The sequence below is a fragment of the Anopheles arabiensis genome, chromosome X (assembly GCF_016920715.1).
Source record: "Anopheles arabiensis isolate DONGOLA chromosome X, AaraD3, whole genome shotgun sequence".
In the NCBI taxonomy this organism is placed as follows: domain Eukaryota; kingdom Metazoa; phylum Arthropoda; class Insecta; order Diptera; family Culicidae; genus Anopheles; species Anopheles arabiensis.
The window spans coordinates 22,774,062-22,793,508 of NC_053519.1; the positions used below are offsets into that span (position 1 = coordinate 22,774,062).

The following is a 19,447-nucleotide window of genomic DNA, read 5'->3' on the forward strand; positions in this document are numbered from 1 at the left end:
CTTAAGGACTGAATGACATAAACGCCTTCTAAGACGGAAGAAAATACTGTCTTTTCTCGATGTGAATTTATCTGTCAAACTAAGACTTCGGCACAAAAATACCTCTCGTACGTGTAATAAGGCAAGATAATTGTTCTGTCACCTTTTACATTTATTATTTAATTTATTGATTTTGTTTGGCTTCATACGAAAGAATCATTCGTTGTTTCCCATTTTTGTTGTTTTTATTCATCATTATCAAGAAATCCAATACGCTCATACCGACATTGACAGTAGAAATACTAAATTTACTCTCGAGCAAATCGGAATTGAGCATGCCCAATTCCGATTTTCCGACTGGCATCTATCTGTCAAACCCTGTTTGAAGGATAGATTCCAAAATCGAATGACAGTATTTTCCTCCGTCTAATAAGGCCATAAGACACATAATTACACGTGCTTTTCCAACTGCGTGTGGTAGATTCGGAGACTGTCACGGTCGCCATGTGGTAGATTCGGAGACTGTCACGGTCGCCATGTGGTAGGTTAGGCGGGTCTCAAACCGTTTCGGTGAGTCAATGCGCGGAGCGCAGTGAAAGGGTGTGGGACGAGGAAGGGGATCGTACGGAACGCGACACCAAAATGTATACACATTCGTCGCGTATCGGTTACGTCAACCCGTTCACACTTACGCTAAGTTCGAAAAGAAGCACTTGCTTACGTCGGCGGAATCGCGGACTGGATCGACCTTGCGCGTCGAGTTGATGACCGAGGCGGAATCGGACACCGTGGGAGAAGTTGGGTGGAAGTAGTGCAAACGTGCACTTTACTTCGATGAGGGTAATGCTGATCGGTCAACTGACTGAACAGTTGATAACCAAAAGTGATTATCAAATTGGGCAGAGCCTTCGGCGGAATCTGCAAATTGGTGAGATGCACCAGAACACGAGTGATCTACGTGTCTATGGAAGGTGAACTGACTTCGCCATCAATTCGAGCTTTATTTATAAGAAAGATGGTGTGAAAGTTGCGACGCATTTGGCAACCAGATGTATGTCAAATGTGAGCTTTCGTTTGGTTTTCCGGGTTTGGGTTTTTTACAGGTGTCTCTTAAATTATACCTAGCGTGCCTGTGTTTTATCAACTATCCGTGCATTGTGGATGTAGTGAACGTTTTCCTGTTTATGCCTGGGGTTTTACGGAAGTTTAATTGCTTATCCCTATTTATGTTTTGGGGTAAAACACAAGAACGTTTACGCTTCTGGTGTTTAACGTTTCTTTACCTGGCTGCTGGCTATGCGCTTGCGCTTCTGGTGGTTAACGTCTTTTTACCTGACTTTTGGCAATGCTAAGCTAGATTTGACCTACTGTTAGCAGTAAATCTGCTACATGCGTACACAACGTGAATTCCCCTTTTTTATTATCTTTTTCTGACAGCTCGGCCGGGTTGCCAAGATTTTACAATTGTACAAGGTTTGGACATTATTCGGTTGACAGTTGATGTATGAGGTTGACGTTTATGATCCACATACGCCTACAAAATGGTTTAATTTCTTCATGAATGCATCTTCCTTTTTATTTTCATTTTTTAGTACCAGACACACCTTCCCTTTTTTGTTTTTTAAATGTTCCCTGATCTGTGTCAATGTTCCCCGTAGGTGAACTAAGTTAATGATCTATGGAATTTTAATAATCTCTTTTCCTATCTCAGTTTCTTTAATATTATAGCAAATTTGCAATTCCACAAATACAATTGGTACGCTGGGCTGATCAGTTCCCATTGTTCCGACACTGTTTGCTTCTTGTTCTTTATCAATATCCGAATTTGCTCTTCTTGCCTTTATAGATTGTGCTCTTGTGACAGCTAAGACTTGTTGGTTTAGGTGTGTGGTGTAATCGCTGGTGGCAATATGGCATAATTAGGCTTGGAAGTCCGTGTCCCCAGCATCACACCTATCGCTGTCGTGACTTCGACCTCAAAGGTTAGTCAGCAGGAAAGGTAGCAATAGGATAACGGAAGCGTTACAAGCCGTTAGCACAGATGTTAGAGTTAGAACATCTAGAACAGAGTTAGAACAGATAAGGGCACGAAGCCTAGCACACAAAGCGTAGCACACGAAGTATGGCACATGAAGCGTAGTACACGAAGCGTAGGGCCGAGCAAAGCAACCCAGATAGCAAAGCCGAAGGCCTTTGTATGGGAGCCATCGCGCTGATCAAGGCTCACTTTTTCGCGCGCATAAAGCAAAATGTGCGCGAAGGCGAAAAAAAACCGAAAGCGCTTCGTGTCCTCTCTCGTGTTTCTAGTTTCATTCTCTCTCGCATGTCATCACTCTCTCCTAGTTTTTCGGATTGAAATGAGAATTCACTCTCTTGATTTGGTTGCGGCAGTCTAGCTGCTTCACACTCTTTATTCTCTTCATTTTGCAGTTCCCACAAGAGGATTCACACATGTGTTCTCACATACTTACATACACACACACACGGTGGTTGGAAGCCTGGTGCGGCTGTTTCCAATTCTGTCTTTTCTTCTTCCCTCTTCACACCGCGCTGGAGCCCGTGGTGGTTCGCGTGTTCAGCCTGCTTGGTTCAGGAAAGATGTCATCAGATTTGGCGCGCCTCAACCGCTGTGTTGTATGAAGGCTGTTGATGAAAATACACAATTAATAGACACACTTTGTTAAAAAGATTACACTTCATTCAAAGATGTGACAAACTTACCTTTGTGCTTGAGGATCAATTGAAACTTGAACACCTGTGCACACAGTGTCACACTTTTTAAGTAGTTTGAGGAACAGCTAGCGGTAGCAGCACACATCTGAAACTTGTAATGTACAAAACATTGCATATTAGAATAATATTAGAATTAGAATAAATGTCACATAGCACTAGACACTTAGAAAAGGACACTTACCCAAACAATTAGATGATAAAAATTCGTCCTCCGATGAAGCAGAAAGAACACGCAGGAAAAATAGTTCACGCAGCACACAAACACACACTCTCACGTCCACGGTTCAGAGCACACTGAAGTTGCTCTTTGGCTTGGATGGAAAAGAGCAAACACCCTGATGAGTGCGATGCAAGGTGGATTAAAAATATCAGGTGGTGGATTAGGGCCTTTGGGGGGTCGCCATAGTTGAGGGACTTTACGTCATTTTAGAACCGTTGACCATTGGTTTCCGCACACAAAGCTTAGCAAATATAACAGATTTCTTTGTTATTATGTGCATTTTAGTGCGTCTATTGATTTTATCGAAAAAACGTAATATATTAACAAAAGATTTGATGATTTGTTTATGCACGAAATTTAAAATCATGCTAGCATGAGTTCTAATCTCAAGTAAATTGTCCATGCGGCTCGTAGATAATGAGGAATTAAGGTAAAAATAGAAAAAAAGTAATGATTTCTTAATTTTTATCATCAAAAATGTCGAAAACACAAAGAATTCTGGAATAAATTCACAGAATAACACAAAATAACACACTTTAATGTATGTTTCAATGTTAAATAAGAACTCTTCTTCTTCTTTGGCTCAACAACCGATGTCGGTCAAGGCCTGCCTCTACCCACTTGTGGGTTTGGCTTTCAGCGACTAATTGATCCCCACATAGCAGGATAGTCAGTCCTACGTATGGCGGCGCGGTCTATTTGGGGCTTGAACTCATGACGGGCATGTTGTTAAGTCGTACGAGTTGACGACTGTACTACGAGACCTGAGAAATAAGAACTCCCAAAGTTCAAAATATATTTTTAAAGAATGTTTATTCGAAAAAATGGGGTAGATAAATTATATGAACAAATTTAATAAATGTAAACAAAGTTTGAATCCTGGGGACCTTACGTCAAGTGACGAATTGTCAAAATGCACTAGAGTCCACCACCTGATATTTTTAAATCCACCTTGGTGCGATGGAAGAAAATGACGTGTGTTCAACAGGGATGGGTAGAATCCAACACACGAAGCGTGCAGGAGAATTCTCTTCGTGTGGCAAGAGAGAATTGACTAACACCCTGATGAGCGAGAACGCAACAAACGTTGTAGAATGTAGAAATGGGATAGGAATAGTGAGCGAAGGCAGTTTTTGGACATGAGGGGGTTGAAACTGGGAGAAACAGGCTTCGGTTGCTACTTGGGAGGTGCGTGAGAGCAAAGCAGGTGCGCATAAAAGTAGGTGTTAGATCGGACGATCGCTCTCTTCTGAATGTTCTTCGAATTGCACGGTGCGAGTGCGGGAGAGTATAATTGTACGGTGCGGTATTATACGAGTGCGTGAATAAAAGTTGGACAAAACCAACAGGTGCTTTAGATCAGAAATTTGAATTCGTGACAACGCGTCCACTGCTCCGTTTTTACAATCTTTCTCATAATGCACTGTGAATGAATATTCTTCAAGAGCTAACCTAAACTTAGTAAGTCTACAAGATGGGTCATTCATCGAGAAGAGATAAACCAGTGGTCGATGGTCTGTATAAATATCAAACTGTTTACCATACAAATATTGCCGGAAATGTTTGATTGCCCATACTATAGCAAGTAGTTCCTTTTCTATTGTGCCGTAATTTTTTTCTGCTTTATTTAAAGCTCTACTGGCGAAAGCTATGGGTCTTCTATTTTTATTACTCAAGACTACTCCTATAGCTTTCCCTGATGCATCTGTATGAAGTACAAATGTGTTATTCTTACTGATATCCGGAAATTCTAACACTGGAGGATTAAAAAACTTTTCTTTGAATATATTTTTTTTTCTGACACTCCATTCAAAGGGTACATTTTTCCTAGTTAATAGGTTCAATGGAATGCAAAGTTTTGCGAAATTTGGCATGTGTTTCCTATAATAGTCAGCGAATGCTATGAATCTTTTGGCTTCATCTGCAGTAGTTGGAATCGGCCATTCTTTAATGCACGCTATCTTGCTGGGATCAGGTCTTATACCTTCAGCAGAAATTAAGTGCCCTAAATAGACACCCGCTGCGCAAAGCGACGGAAGGCGTTATGGCGTTCTGAGAATTTTATCATGCCTTCCTTTTCTCTCCAACGGCAAATTTGTCGAGCAGCTCGTCGAGCTGCCCGTCCCTGGCTCCGCCTCATACCCCTCGCCTGAGCGCGCTGCCGAAGGTTTGGATGTGTTGGTGCGTCAGACGGCCAATCGCCAATCAGCCGTCGTCCGTGCTTTTTCCCTTCATAGCGCCATCTCTTTCTGGCGTGTGGTCAATGCTCGCGAGCTGTTGTGGCGCCTAAAAATGCCGTTAACAAACATTGCGGCGATCAAGTTGCATTTTCACAAATCAAACCAAAAAAGCGCAATGAGTTCAAACGCTGCCACGTAAAAATGACTAAGGAATCGTTAGTTAACGCTGGAGGGTTTGCTGTGCAACGCGCTGAACCCTAATTCGCATTGACACGTTCATCCCGGCGCTGATTTTCATCAACTTTCCGTTCCACCAGCATCAAGAACGCAAGCTGATTGTGAAACCGGCATACTGGAAAGTCCACTGGCAGTCCCTGGGACCTGCCATCGAACTGAACATTTTAAGCATTAAGCATAACTTTGTTACACTAAGCTTTTGCTTTCAAATGGTTTAGATTACACAGATCTGCTGAGCCGTATGCGCATCGGTGTGAGCCTGCGTGTGTGTGCACAACTGTCGCCAAATGTGTTTTCTTCCGGAATGTTATGATCCATCGGTCAAAGAAAGGAAGGTGCTGATGAAAGGCGGAAAGACGAATTGAGGCACTTGTCAATGGTAACTGATGACCGGGAGGAGGGAGTACTGACACACAGCTGTAGGAAGATTGAACAGTATACTTAAATTTCCAGCGGATGAGGGGGGGGGGGGTGGCCATGGGACTCCTACGATCATCGGTCACAGGCCCTAAAATTGTTGTAGCCATGGGGGGAGGGGAGGTGCAAATGGTTCTCCAGCCACGGAGCCCTAACGACCATCTTTCCGGGGGCCCTTGTCGTTAATACTCTGTCCACTTGTACACATACGGCATACTACAGCCTAGAGATCATCGGCGACCGCCTAGTCCACCTACTGTTAGGTCCGCCGCTACCTGCAGCGTATGCATCGGGCAGGAGACAGTGTGGCAGTATGCAAGTTGCACGCTGGATAGGAGCGGTCCCGCGGCACCGCCATCATTCCGCACATCTGGATGCCCGTCGTGGGTTCTAACCGCGTATGAACCGTCCGCCGTAGCAAGGGGTGACTATCCGGCTACGTGGTACTCAAGTCATGAAAAGGCCGGCATGATCGCATAGGCCGTATAATAATAATAATAATAATAATAAGAACTTAGCATATCAGTCCACACCCGGGGAAGAGTTGGTCTTGACTTTGTTGCTGCCGGGTGTCCCGCGGTGGCGCGACAAATGCACGGAATGCACTCGACCAAAACATGAACCTACCGATCCGAACCCATTCCAAGGCATTGCCGGTCAATCGGCGTCATGATACCGACTCCAAACCAACAAGCCACCAGATTGTCGACGGGCAGGTGCAGCACCATACGCGCACCATAATAAACAAATCCAGAAAATCGAAAATGTACGCATCAGAATCAAATAGTTGTGGGGTTTCCAAACGCACGCACACATACAAACACACAAACACGCGCGCGCAAACTCACACACACACACACACACACACACACACACACACACACACACACACACACGCGCGCGCTAAGGCACCTACGAAAGCGCGCACGCAAGAACGCACCCCCCACCAAACCCCCCACCGCTTCCGCTATCATCAGCTATCATATAGCGCATCATCATTCAAAGCGCCGGGCGGGGTGGGGGATCGCGGCATGATAGAGTGAATGGTCACTTTCCCCGCGCTGTGTGTGTGTGTGCGTGTGTGTGTCGTGACCCGAAAACTCGAGACAGATTTCGACACATTAAAAAAATAATTATTGCCACTTTACACTGTGCTACATAATGCTTAGAAGGTCGTTGAAGCATCAAACATGTTCAAATTAAAAAATATTAGTTTAGTGTTAGACGTTCTCCTACGCTTGTTTTAAATAGGCTTCAATACACCGATATACTCCGGGAAATAAAATAAACCATCAATACACCGATAACACTTTAAACCAGCTTTTTAAGCTGGTGCCACTTAACCGCGATGTCCGCACTCTGACTTTCTCTTCGTTTAAAGTCGGTTTGTCGCCGGATTATAAGGAGAAAGCATTATTAAGCTCATCGTGGCCGATCGGAACTGTCTTCAAAGAGTTCACGGATCGTAGGAATGCTCCTATTTCTACATTGTCGACAAATCCCCTGACCACTACCACTACAGCACCAACAAATACACACGTACCTGTCACCACAAACACTGATGTATCTATTCATATGGAAACAAACAACAACATTACTGCCTCCACCAAGAACACTGCAGTCTCGACGTCACCTCCTCGATCATCACAACAGCAATAGCAACACTACTTACACACTCGCACTCTAAATCTCCGTTAAAATTTTACTACCAAAACACTCGCGGTCTCAAAACCAAACTTTCGGATCTTCGCATCTCTTTCGAAGTTGCGAGGTATGATGTCATAATACTAACTGAGACATGGATGGACGATTCGATTCCTTCATCCCTCTTCTGTGACCGAAAGTATACCGTCTATCGTTGTGATCGTTCAAGCGCTAACAGTACCTGCTCTCGCGGCGGTGGTATACTCATTGCCTGTTCCGCTAAGCTCTTGTCGCTGCACATTGAAGTATCCCAATGCTCGTTAGAACTTTTATGGATTCAAATTAAACTGAACGGTCATTCACTCTTTGTTGGTGGTGTGTATTTACCTCCAAACCTCAGCTCGAATACTGACACGTTAGACTCATTCTTCAATACAATTACATTAATACAATCTCGCATGAAAGATAGGGATTTGTTTGTCTTATGCGGTGATTTCAATCAACCTGGACTATCGTGGTCTCAAAATGAGGATTATTTCGCACCGCTTGCCGTTAACCCTGCCTCATCCTACTTTATAGACGGATTAGCTGAATTCAATCTGCGTCAACTTTCAGGGGTCGTAAATATTTTTCGGAGGCAACTAGATTTAGTTTTTGTTAATGAGTTAGTGACATATTCATGTTCACCAGTTTCTTGTAGTATTGACCCTATTGTTAAATTAGATCATTATCACCCACCTCTGGAATTCGTAGTAAATGTTCCTTTACCGCATAATGGTAATAATGTTAGAGATAACAAATCTGAGTTGAATTATCGGAAAATGAACCTAGAAAAATTTAGGGAAATCATAACCAACTCTGATTGGAATTTTTTAGAAATTAGAACCGATTCTCCCTCCACTGTGGACGTAGCGGTGGAGCAATTTAGTAATATTGTTAAGGCAGCTCTCCCTTTATGTTGTCCTCGTTCTAAACCCTCCTCTCGCCTTCCTTGGTATGATGCTACATTGCGGTCATTAAAGGCGGATAGAACACGCGCCCTCAAAAAACTCGGTTCAACTCCTTCTGAGTATAATCGTAGAGTTTTTAAATATGCCGCTTCTTCAGTACGAATCAAAACGTCAACGAGTGCAGTCGTGTTTTGATTCATTTTTGCAAACCCCCGCGATGGCGAATAAGCGATCGCAATATGCGGACGGAACGTTCCGCATCGATTTCTCGATGGTGCCAAAGCGACCGTCTCCTTCGGAGACCGTCGATTTCATGTGCGAGCGGCTGGGAATCGGCGGAAAAAAAGTGCAAGTCGCCCAGCTAAATAGTGCGAAGAGCTGTGTGTTTGTGACGATGGAAAGGGTGGAGGATGCGGAGGCCATCGTCAAGGAACACAGAGGAAAGCACTCCATCACGCACGAGGAAAAGCACTTTCCCATCAATATTGAGATGGTAGATGGGGCGGTAGACGTGTCCGTGCGCGATCTGCCTCATCTAATCCCGGACGAGGAAATTGTTGCCGAGATGGCACAATACGGTGAAGTCCTATCCGTCACCAAGGGCGTATGGGCCCCCGATTCACCGTTAGCTGGTGCGCTCAACGGTGTGCGTGTGTTGAGGATGAAGCTGTTAAAGCCCATCCTCTCCTACGTAACACTCTGTGGGGAGGTTACAGGTGTGTCCTATCGTGGTCAGGCACAAACTTGCCGCAACTGTGCTGCACCGGTGCACCACGGTCTGAATTGTGTACAGAACCGGCAAAATCGGTTTGCGAACGTTGTACAAGTAAAGGCCACGTACGCCAACACCGTTAGTGCAAAAACAGTTGCACCAACACCACAAGCAGCGTCACACACTGCAGCAGGCAATAGTGGCCAGAAGAAAAAGAAGAAGAGCCGCTCAAGGTTCCTATCGGCGGCGACACCTGCACCTACACACGCAAACGTGGAAGATCAGCATCCACGCGACGCATCGAAGATCGCCGCACGACTGATCATCCCGATCGTGCCGGTGACCGTTCGGCCTTCCAGCCCGAAGCCGAACTCTCGCAAGGGGAAGATAAGCAATGCGAACGATAAGCATGTCGCTCCAGCTCTATCTATCGCTCCCACGAGGGATGCTGTCGTCTCCGCGCATGATCGGCGCTTCGATGATGCGTCATCACCTGCCGTTCCTGCCGCTCCTGTGGCCACCGCCGCTCTTGCGGCTACCGCCTTTGCTGCGACTAATGCTGCTTCTGTGGCTACCGCCGCTCCTGCAGCTATCACCGCTCCTGCAGCTACCGCCGCATCCACGGCTGCTGCTCCTGCTGCTGCTACCGCTCATGCGGCTACCGCCTCTCCTGTGGCTACCGCCGCACTCGCTGCCGGCGCTCCTGCGACTGTCTCCACTCCTATGGATAAGGATGATCCTGCTGCTGCCGCCGCTCCTGCTACTGCCGAAGTCCCTGGTGCTGTCGTCGCTAACCCAGCGGCAACAAGTGCTCCACTGGCCTTTAAGGTACCGCTCGATGTCCTTCCTGCCCCCTTTCCAGGCCCTTCCACGGATGAACCGCGAACGGTAACACGTAAGCGAACCACTGAGTCAGATGTCGAGAGTGACGCCTCAAGTTCATCCATGAACAGCTTTACGATGGTCGCCAAGCGTAAGCCTGGTCGACCATCCAAAAAGGCCACCACCACTAACAACCTCTGAATTTCGTTGCGATGGATACGGTGACTAATAATATAAGAACAATTGTTAATGGTAGCTGTAATATAGCTTCTATTAACATCAACACCATATCCAGCGCAACGAAATTAGAAGCTCTTAAGACATTTATCAGGACGATGGATCTGGATGTTATATTTCTGCAGGAAGTATATCATACGGATCTAGCGCTTCCAGGATACAATGTTTTGTCTAATGTTGACGCGTCGAGGAGGGGTACGGCGATCGCTTTACGGGACCATTTAAAATTTTCTCACGTCGAGCGCAGCTTGAACTCACGTCTAATCTGCGTTCGGTTGGAGAATATAGCCACCCTATGTAACGTTTATGCTCCTTCGGGAAGCCAGCGTAGGGCGGAGCGGGAGGAATTTTTCAACCGTACCGTGGCGTTCTATCTGCGGAATGCATGTCCTCATGTCATTCTTGCGGGCGACTTCAACTGTGTGTTGAAGTCGAAGGATGTCACGGGTGGGGGGAATTTCAGCCTTGCTCTGCGAAACGCCGTAAACAGCATGGGTATGAGTGATAGCTGGGAGGCTCTCAGAGGCAACTCTGTGGAGTTTTCCTACATCACTAGTGGTTCGGGGTCACGCATCGATCGTTGTTATGTCTCCTCTTCGCTGGTAACACAGTTAAGGACTACCGATATGCATGTGCTCTCCTTTTCGGATCACAAGGCACTCACAGTGCGCCTCTGCCTCCCAACCCCGCCCAATCGTTTGACCAACAACGGTTATTGGCAGCTGAGGCCACACGTATTAACTGAAAGAAACCTGGAGGAGTTCAGATGCAAGTGGAATAACTGGACTAAACAGCGTCGAAACTACGGCACGTGGATCTCGTGGTGGGTGGAGTTCGCGAAGCCCAAAATAAAATCATTTTTCCGCTGGAAAACAAATGAGAGATTCCGAAGTTTCCACTTGCACCACGAACTCCTCTACAGAGGGTTGAAGTCCTCATACGAGCGATATCTGTCTGACCCTAACGAGTTGACGAATATCAATCGTATAAAAGGTAAAATGCTTCTCCTTCAGAGACGTTTTTCCGAGGACTTTAAACGTATCAATGAAACCCGCGTATGTGGCGAAAACATCTCGACCTTCCAGCTTGAGGAAAGGAGGAGGAGGCGAACTGTGATCGAAAAACTAAATATTGAAGACGGGACATCCTTAACTGATAAAGACGCGATAAATGTTCACATTAGGAGCTTCTTTTCAGAGCTATACACCACAGACAACACAGACAACACACAAACAGACGACATATTTACATGCACACGCGTCATTCCTGAGGATTGTGAGATCAATAATGGTTGCATGGAGGAAATCACTTCTGGTGAGATCCTCTATGCGATCAAAAACTCACAGTCTCGAAAGTCCCCTGGCCCAGATGGAATACCCAAGGAGTTTTATCTCCGCGCGTTCAACGTCATCGAGCGCGAGCTTGGGCTCGTGCTCAATGAGGCACTCCGCGGAGAGATTCCTCGAAGCTTCGTCGACGGGGTCATAGTGCTGGTGAGGAAAAAGGGGGGGTGGGGATGCCATGTCTTCAATTCGACCTATATCACTCCTTAACACAGACTACAAGCTTTTGTCGAAGGTTATTAAACCCCGTCTCGATTGTATAATCGGGAAATGGGGGATAATCTCGACAGCGCAAAAGTGTTGCAACAAACCTTGCAACATTTTTCAAGCTGTACTCTCTGTTAAGGAGAGGGTGGTTGATTTGAAGATGAAACGCAAGTGTGGTAAACTAGTCTCCTTTGATCTCTCGCAGGCGTTCGATCGCGTCGATAGAGGCTTCCTCTTTAATAACATGGTTTCTATGGGTTTCAATCCTGGGCTGGTGGGGCTTTTGAGAAGGTTTGGTGATCAGTCCTCCTCCCGTATCCTAGTCAACGGATCCCTATCTCCCCCTATTTCCATCCGACGATCCGTTCGTCAGGGGGATCCACTTTCCATGCACCTTTTCATCCTATACCTTCATCCCCTCATCACCAGACTAGAAGGCATATGCTGCGACCAGGATGACCTGGTCAATGCGTACGCCGACGACATCTCGGTGGTGACTACCTCATCCCAAAAAATCGAGTTGGTGCGTGAGGCTTTTGAAGCGTTTGGCAGAGTCTCCGGAGCCCGCCTCAACGTCGACAAAACCATCGCGCTCGACGTGGGATACACCACATCAAATGCCATTCAGGTCCCTTGGCTTCGTACCGTGGAGAGGCTTAGGCTCCTCGGTATATTGTTTACCAACAATGTACGAGAAGCTATGAGCCTCAACTGGGACCTGTTGATCCACCATTTCCGACAGCTGGTGTGGCTTCATCGCGTGAGGGACTTAAACGTGGTGCAGAAGGTTGTTCTGCTGAACACCTACCTACTCCCCAAGCTGTGGTTTGTTGCATCGGTTTGTGGCGCCCGTGCAATGGACATAGCGAAGGTGACCTGCACCGTGAACACGTTCCTCTGGGATGGATCCGGAGGCTTCCGAGTCCCACTGCAGCAACTGGCGCTGCCTCGCAACCGTGGTGGGCTTAACCTTCACCTTCCTGCCATCATGGCCAAGGCGCTGTTGACGAACCGGTATGTTACGGAACAGGACTGTCTACGAGTCGGAGGTCAGCACATTTCTTGTGCTGGGAATCCTCCGAACATCGCCGCTGTTTCGTCAACGTACCCGTGTCTGCGTATCGTCATACAGCAACTTGGCTACCAACCCCCATCAGCCACCATCACGACACGCTGGATTCGCCAAACAATGACGGAAGTGCTTCTTGAGCCGAAGGTAGCCTTGGAAAATCCGTCAGTGAATTGGCGGCTACTCTGGCGCAATATTCATCGTTCCTGTCTATCGTCCCTTCAACGCAGCACGCTCTTCTTGCTGGTAAACGGCAAGATCAGCCATGGAGAGCTGCTGCATCGAATGAACCGCGTCCCATCTCCGTCATGTTCGTTTTGTTCTGCAATAGACACCCTGGAACACAAATTCGCTGGCTGCAGAAGAGTTGCTGATGCTTGGCAGATTCTGCACCAGCGAATTAGCGTTGTAATTTCAGGGTGTCCGTCTTCGTCAACGTTATTGTTCGGTTTGTTGCGTTTGCCTGTACTAAACGGCATTAGTGCAGGTAAACGCAGCCATATCCTAAGTTTGTTTGCGAACTATGTCATCCACATCATTGGAAACAATGATGCTGTGATTGACATAGAAGTTCTGCGTTGTTCATTGTAAAAATTAATGTTAAATAGAACCTAAGCACGTTTTTAATAAAACATTTATAAAAAAAAAAGTAATATTGTTAAGGCAGCTCTCCCTTTATGTTGTCCTCGTTCTAAACCCTCTTCTCGCCTTCCTTGGTATGATGCTACATTGCGGTCATTAAAGGCGGATAGAACACGCGCCCTCAAAAAACTCGGTTCAACTCCTTCTGAGTATAATCGTAGAGTTTTTAAATATGCCGCTTCTTCAGTACGAATCAAAACGTCAACGAGTGCAGTCGTGTTTTGATTCATTTTTGCAAACCCCCGCGATGGCGAATAAGCGATCGCAATATGCGGACGGAACGTTCCGCATCGATTTCTCGATGGTGCCAAAGCGACCGTCTCCTTCGGAGACCGTCGATTTCATGTGCGAGCGGCTGGGAATCGGCGGAAAAAAAGTGCAAGTCGCCCAGCTAAATAGTGCGAAGAGCTGTGTGTTTGTGACGATGGAAAGGGTGGAGGATGCGGAGGCCATCGTCAAGGAACACAGAGGAAAGCACTCCATCACGCACGAGGAAAAGCACTTTCCCATCAATATTGAGATGGTAGATGGGGCGGTAGACGTGTCCGTGCGCGATCTGCCTCATCTAATCCCGGACGAGGAAATTGTTGCCGAGATGGCACAATACGGTGAAGTCCTATCCGTCACCAAGGGCGTATGGGCCCCCGATTCACCGTTAGCTGGTGCGCTCAACGGTGTGCGTGTGTTGAGGATGAAGCTGTTAAAGCCCATCCTCTCCTACGTAACACTCTGTGGGGAGGTTACAGGTGTGTCCTATCGTGGTCAGGCACAAACTTGCCGCAACTGTGCTGCACCGGTGCACCACGGTCTGAATTGTGTACAGAACCGGCAAAATCGGTTTGCGAACGTTGTACAAGTAAAGGCCACGTACGCCAACACCGTTAGTGCAAAAACAGTTGCACCAACACCACAAGCAGCGTCACACACTGCAGCAGGCAATAGTGGCCAGAAGAAAAAGAAGAAGAGCCGCTCAAGGTTCCTATCGGCGGCGACACCTGCACCTACACACGCAAACGTGGAAGATCAGCATCCACGCGACGCATCGAAGATCGCCGCACGACTGATCATCCCGATCGTGCCGGTGACCGTTCGGCCTTCCAGCCCGAAGCCGAACTCTCGCAAGGGGAAGATAAGCAATGCGAACGATAAGCATGTCGCTCCAGCTCTATCTATCGCTCCCACGAGGGATGCTGTCGTCTCCGCGCATGATCGGCGCTTCGATGATGCGTCATCACCTGCCGTTCCTGCCGCTCCTGTGGCCACCGCCGCTCTTGCGGCTACCGCCTTTGCTGCGACTAATGCTGCTTCTGTGGCTACCGCCGCTCCTGCAGCTATCACCGCTCCTGCAGCTACCGCCGCATCCACGGCTGCTGCTCCTGCTGCTGCTACCGCTCATGCGGCTACCGCCTCTCCTGTGGCTACCGCCGCACTCGCTGCCGGCGCTCCTGCGACTGTCTCCACTCCTATGGATAAGGATGATCCTGCTGCTGCCGCCGCTCCTGCTACTGCCGAAGTCCCTGGTGCTGTCGTCGCTAACCCAGCGGCAACAAGTGCTCCACTGGCCTTTAAGGTACCGCTCGATGTCCTTCCTGCCCCCTTTCCAGGCCCTTCCACGGATGAACCGCGAACGGTAACACGTAAGCGAACCACTGAGTCAGATGTCGAGAGTGACGCCTCAAGTTCATCCATGAACAGCTTTACGATGGTCGCCAAGCGTAAGCCTGGTCGACCATCCAAAAAGGCCACCACCACTAACAACCTCTGAATTTCGTTGCGATGGATACGGTGACTAATAATATAAGAACAATTGTTAATGGTAGCTGTAATATAGCTTCTATTAACATCAACACCATATCCAGCGCAACGAAATTAGAAGCTCTTAAGACATTTATCAGGACGATGGATCTGGATGTTATATTTCTGCAGGAAGTATATCATACGGATCTAGCGCTTCCAGGATACAATGTTTTGTCTAATGTTGACGCGTCGAGGAGGGGTACGGCGATCGCTTTACGGGACCATTTAAAATTTTCTCACGTCGAGCGCAGCTTGAACTCACGTCTAATCTGCGTTCGGTTGGAGAATATAGCCACCCTATGTAACGTTTATGCTCCTTCGGGAAGCCAGCGTAGGGCGGAGCGGGAGGAATTTTTCAACCGTACCGTGGCGTTCTATCTGCGGAATGCATGTCCTCATGTCATTCTTGCGGGCGACTTCAACTGTGTGTTGAAGTCGAAGGATGTCACGGGTGGGGGGAATTTCAGCCTTGCTCTGCGAAACGCCGTAAACAGCATGGGTATGAGTGATAGCTGGGAGGCTCTCAGAGGCAACTCTGTGGAGTTTTCCTACATCACTAGTGGTTCGGGGTCACGCATCGATCGTTGTTATGTCTCCTCTTCGCTGGTAACACAGTTAAGGACTACCGATATGCATGTGCTCTCCTTTTCGGATCACAAGGCACTCACAGTGCGCCTCTGCCTCCCAACCCCGCCCAATCGTTTGACCAACAACGGTTATTGGCAGCTGAGGCCACACGTATTAACTGAAAGAAACCTGGAGGAGTTCAGATGCAAGTGGAATAACTGGACTAAACAGCGTCGAAACTACGGCACGTGGATCTCGTGGTGGGTGGAGTTCGCGAAGCCCAAAATAAAATCATTTTTCCGCTGGAAAACAAATGAGAGATTCCGAAGTTTCCACTTGCACCACGAACTCCTCTACAGAGGGTTGAAGTCCTCATACGAGCGATATCTGTCTGACCCTAACGAGTTGACGAATATCAATCGTATAAAAGGTAAAATGCTTCTCCTTCAGAGACGTTTTTCCGAGGACTTTAAACGTATCAATGAAACCCGCGTATGTGGCGAAAACATCTCGACCTTCCAGCTTGAGGAAAGGAGGAGGAGGCGAACTGTGATCGAAAAACTAAATATTGAAGACGGGACATCCTTAACTGATAAAGACGCGATAAATGTTCACATTAGGAGCTTCTTTTCAGAGCTATACACCACAGACAACACAGACAACACACAAACAGACGACATATTTACATGCACACGCGTCATTCCTGAGGATTGTGAGATCAATAATGGTTGCATGGAGGAAATCACTTCTGGTGAGATCCTCTATGCGATCAAAAACTCACAGTCTCGAAAGTCCCCTGGCCCAGATGGAATACCCAAGGAGTTTTATCTCCGCGCGTTCAACGTCATCGAGCGCGAGCTTGGGCTCGTGCTCAATGAGGCACTCCGCGGAGAGATTCCTCGAAGCTTCGTCGACGGGGTCATAGTGCTGGTGAGGAAAAAGGGGGGTGGGGATGCCATGTCTTCAATTCGACCTATATCACTCCTTAACACAGACTACAAGCTTTTGTCGAAGGTTATTAAACCCCGTCTCGATTGTATAATCGGGAAATGGGGGATAATCTCGACAGCGCAAAAGTGTTGCAACAAACCTTGCAACATTTTTCAAGCTGTACTCTCTGTTAAGGAGAGGGTGGTTGATTTGAAGATGAAACGCAAGTGTGGTAAACTAGTCTCCTTTGATCTCTCGCAGGCGTTCGATCGCGTCGATAGAGGCTTCCTCTTTAATAACATGGTTTCTATGGGTTTCAATCCTGGGCTGGTGGGGCTTTTGAGAAGGTTTGGTGATCAGTCCTCCTCCCGTATCCTAGTCAACGGATCCCTATCTCCCCCTATTTCCATCCGACGATCCGTTCGTCAGGGGGATCCACTTTCCATGCACCTTTTCATCCTATACCTTCATCCCCTCATCACCAGACTAGAAGGCATATGCTGCGACCAGGATGACCTGGTCAATGCGTACGCCGACGACATCTCGGTGGTGACTACCTCATCCCAAAAAATCGAGTTGGTGCGTGAGGCTTTTGAAGCGTTTGGCAGAGTCTCCGGAGCCCGCCTCAACGTCGACAAAACCATCGCGCTCGACGTGGGATACACCACATCAAATGCCATTCAGGTCCCTTGGCTTCGTACCGTGGAGAGGCTTAGGCTCCTCGGTATATTGTTTACCAACAATGTACGAGAAGCTATGAGCCTCAACTGGGACCTGTTGATCCACCATTTCCGACAGCTGGTGTGGCTTCATCGCGTGAGGGACTTAAACGTGGTGCAGAAGGTTGTTCTGCTGAACACCTACCTACTCCCCAAGCTGTGGTTTGTTGCATCGGTTTGTGGCGCCCGTGCAATGGACATAGCGAAGGTGACCTGCACCGTGAACACGTTCCTCTGGGATGGATCCGGAGGCTTCCGAGTCCCACTGCAGCAACTGGCGCTGCCTCGCAACCGTGGTGGGCTTAACCTTCACCTTCCTGCCATCATGGCCAAGGCGCTGTTGACGAACCGGTATGTTACGGAACAGGACTGTCTACGAGTCGGAGGTCAGCACATTTCTTGTGCTGGGAATCCTCCGAACATCGCCGCTGTTTCGTCAACGTACCCGTGTCTGCGTATCGTCATACAGCAACTTGGCTACCAACCCCCATCAGCCACCATCACGACACGCTGGATTCGCCAAACAATGACGGAAGTGCTTCTTGAGCCGAAGGTAGCCTTGGAAAATCCGTCAGTGAATTGGCGGCTACTCTGGCGCAATATTCATCGTTCCTGTCTATCGTCCCTTCAACGCAGCACGCTCTTCTTGCTGGTAAACGGCAAGATCAGCCATGGAGAGCTGCTGCATCGAATGAACCGCGTCCCATCTCCGTCATGTTCGTTTTGTTCTGCAATAGACACCCTGGAACACAAATTCGCTGGCTGCAGAAGAGTTGCTGATGCTTGGCAGATTCTGCACCAGCGAATTAGCGTTGTAATTTCAGGGTGTCCGTCTTCGTCAACGTTATTGTTCGGTTTGTTGCGTTTGCCTGTACTAAACGGCATTAGTGCAGGTAAACGCAGCCATATCCTAAGTTTGTTTGCGAACTATGTCATCCACATCATTGGAAACAATGATGCTGTGATTGACATAGAAGTTCTGCGTTGTTCATTGTAAAAATTAATGTTAAATAGAACCTAAGCACGTTTTTAATAAAACATTTATAAAAAAAAAGTAATATTGTTAAGGCAGCTCTCCCTTTATGTTGTCCTCGTTCTAAACCCTCTTCTCGCCTTCCTTGGTACGATGCTACATTGCGGTCAATAAAGGCGGATAGGACACGTGCCCTCAAAAAACTCGGTTCAACTCCTTCTGAGTATAATCGTAGAGTTTTCAAATATGCCGCTTCTGCTTTTCGTATTTATAATCGGGCCAGTTATAGGTTGTATCTTGGAAGGCTTCAATGCATGTTATACCGTAATCCTAAACTTTTTTGGTCTTATGCCAAGAAGCGTCGTAATCCCTCTTCCCTTCCTACTTCCATGTCGCTCGGTTCGGTCACTACGGACAATGCTGCTGACACCTGTTCCCTATTCGCTGAGCATTTCGCCAATGGTCTGTCTAGACCGGAGAGTCAACCTTTGACGGAGTCTGAGGGCATATTGCCTGGTTTAAACTCCGTCGCATGGGCTGAGGGTATTGTCAATGTTAATACAGTCTCTGAAGCTCTTAAAAAACTTAAGCCATCCTTCTCCCCTGGACCGGATGGAATACCAGCCTCGGTTTTAAAAAAGTCACCTTTTCTATTCGTCCCTCTATTGGTAAAATTGTTTAACCTATCTTTGTCCTCATCTTCATTCCCTTTATTGTGGAAGCGGGCATGGCTAGTTCCCATTCACAAAAAAGGTAACCCGTCTGTCATTTCCAATTACCGTGGCATCTCAATACAATGCGCAATAGCCAAGGTATTTGAGCATATTATCCATACCTATGTGTTTAAACTCTCCTCTTCTACTATTATCCCTCAGCAACATGGCTTTTTTCCTAACCGTTCTACAACAACTAACCTTATGTCCTTCACCTCTTTCGTATCATCCCAGTTAGAGTCAGTTAAACAAGTTGATACTATTTATACTGACTTCAAATCTGCATTTGATCGTATTCCTCATTCCTTACTTCTAAATAAAATTTCACAACTTGACGTCAATAATCTTTTTGTATC

At 47.2% G+C, this 19,447-nt stretch overlaps 1 long non-coding RNA gene across 1 annotated transcript; it reads right to left on the reverse strand.

The window, feature by feature from the left end:
* Positions 1-2,416: 2,416 nt before the first annotated feature.
* On the reverse strand, positions 2,417-3,064 carry LOC120906779. Its single transcript, XR_005740165.1, has 3 exons — positions 2,894-3,064; positions 2,701-2,803; positions 2,417-2,622 (listed from the first exon to the last, which is right to left on the reverse strand). It is a non-coding gene; the product is annotated as an uncharacterized LOC120906779 (long non-coding RNA).
* Between the last annotated feature and the right edge of the window lie 16,383 nt (positions 3,065-19,447).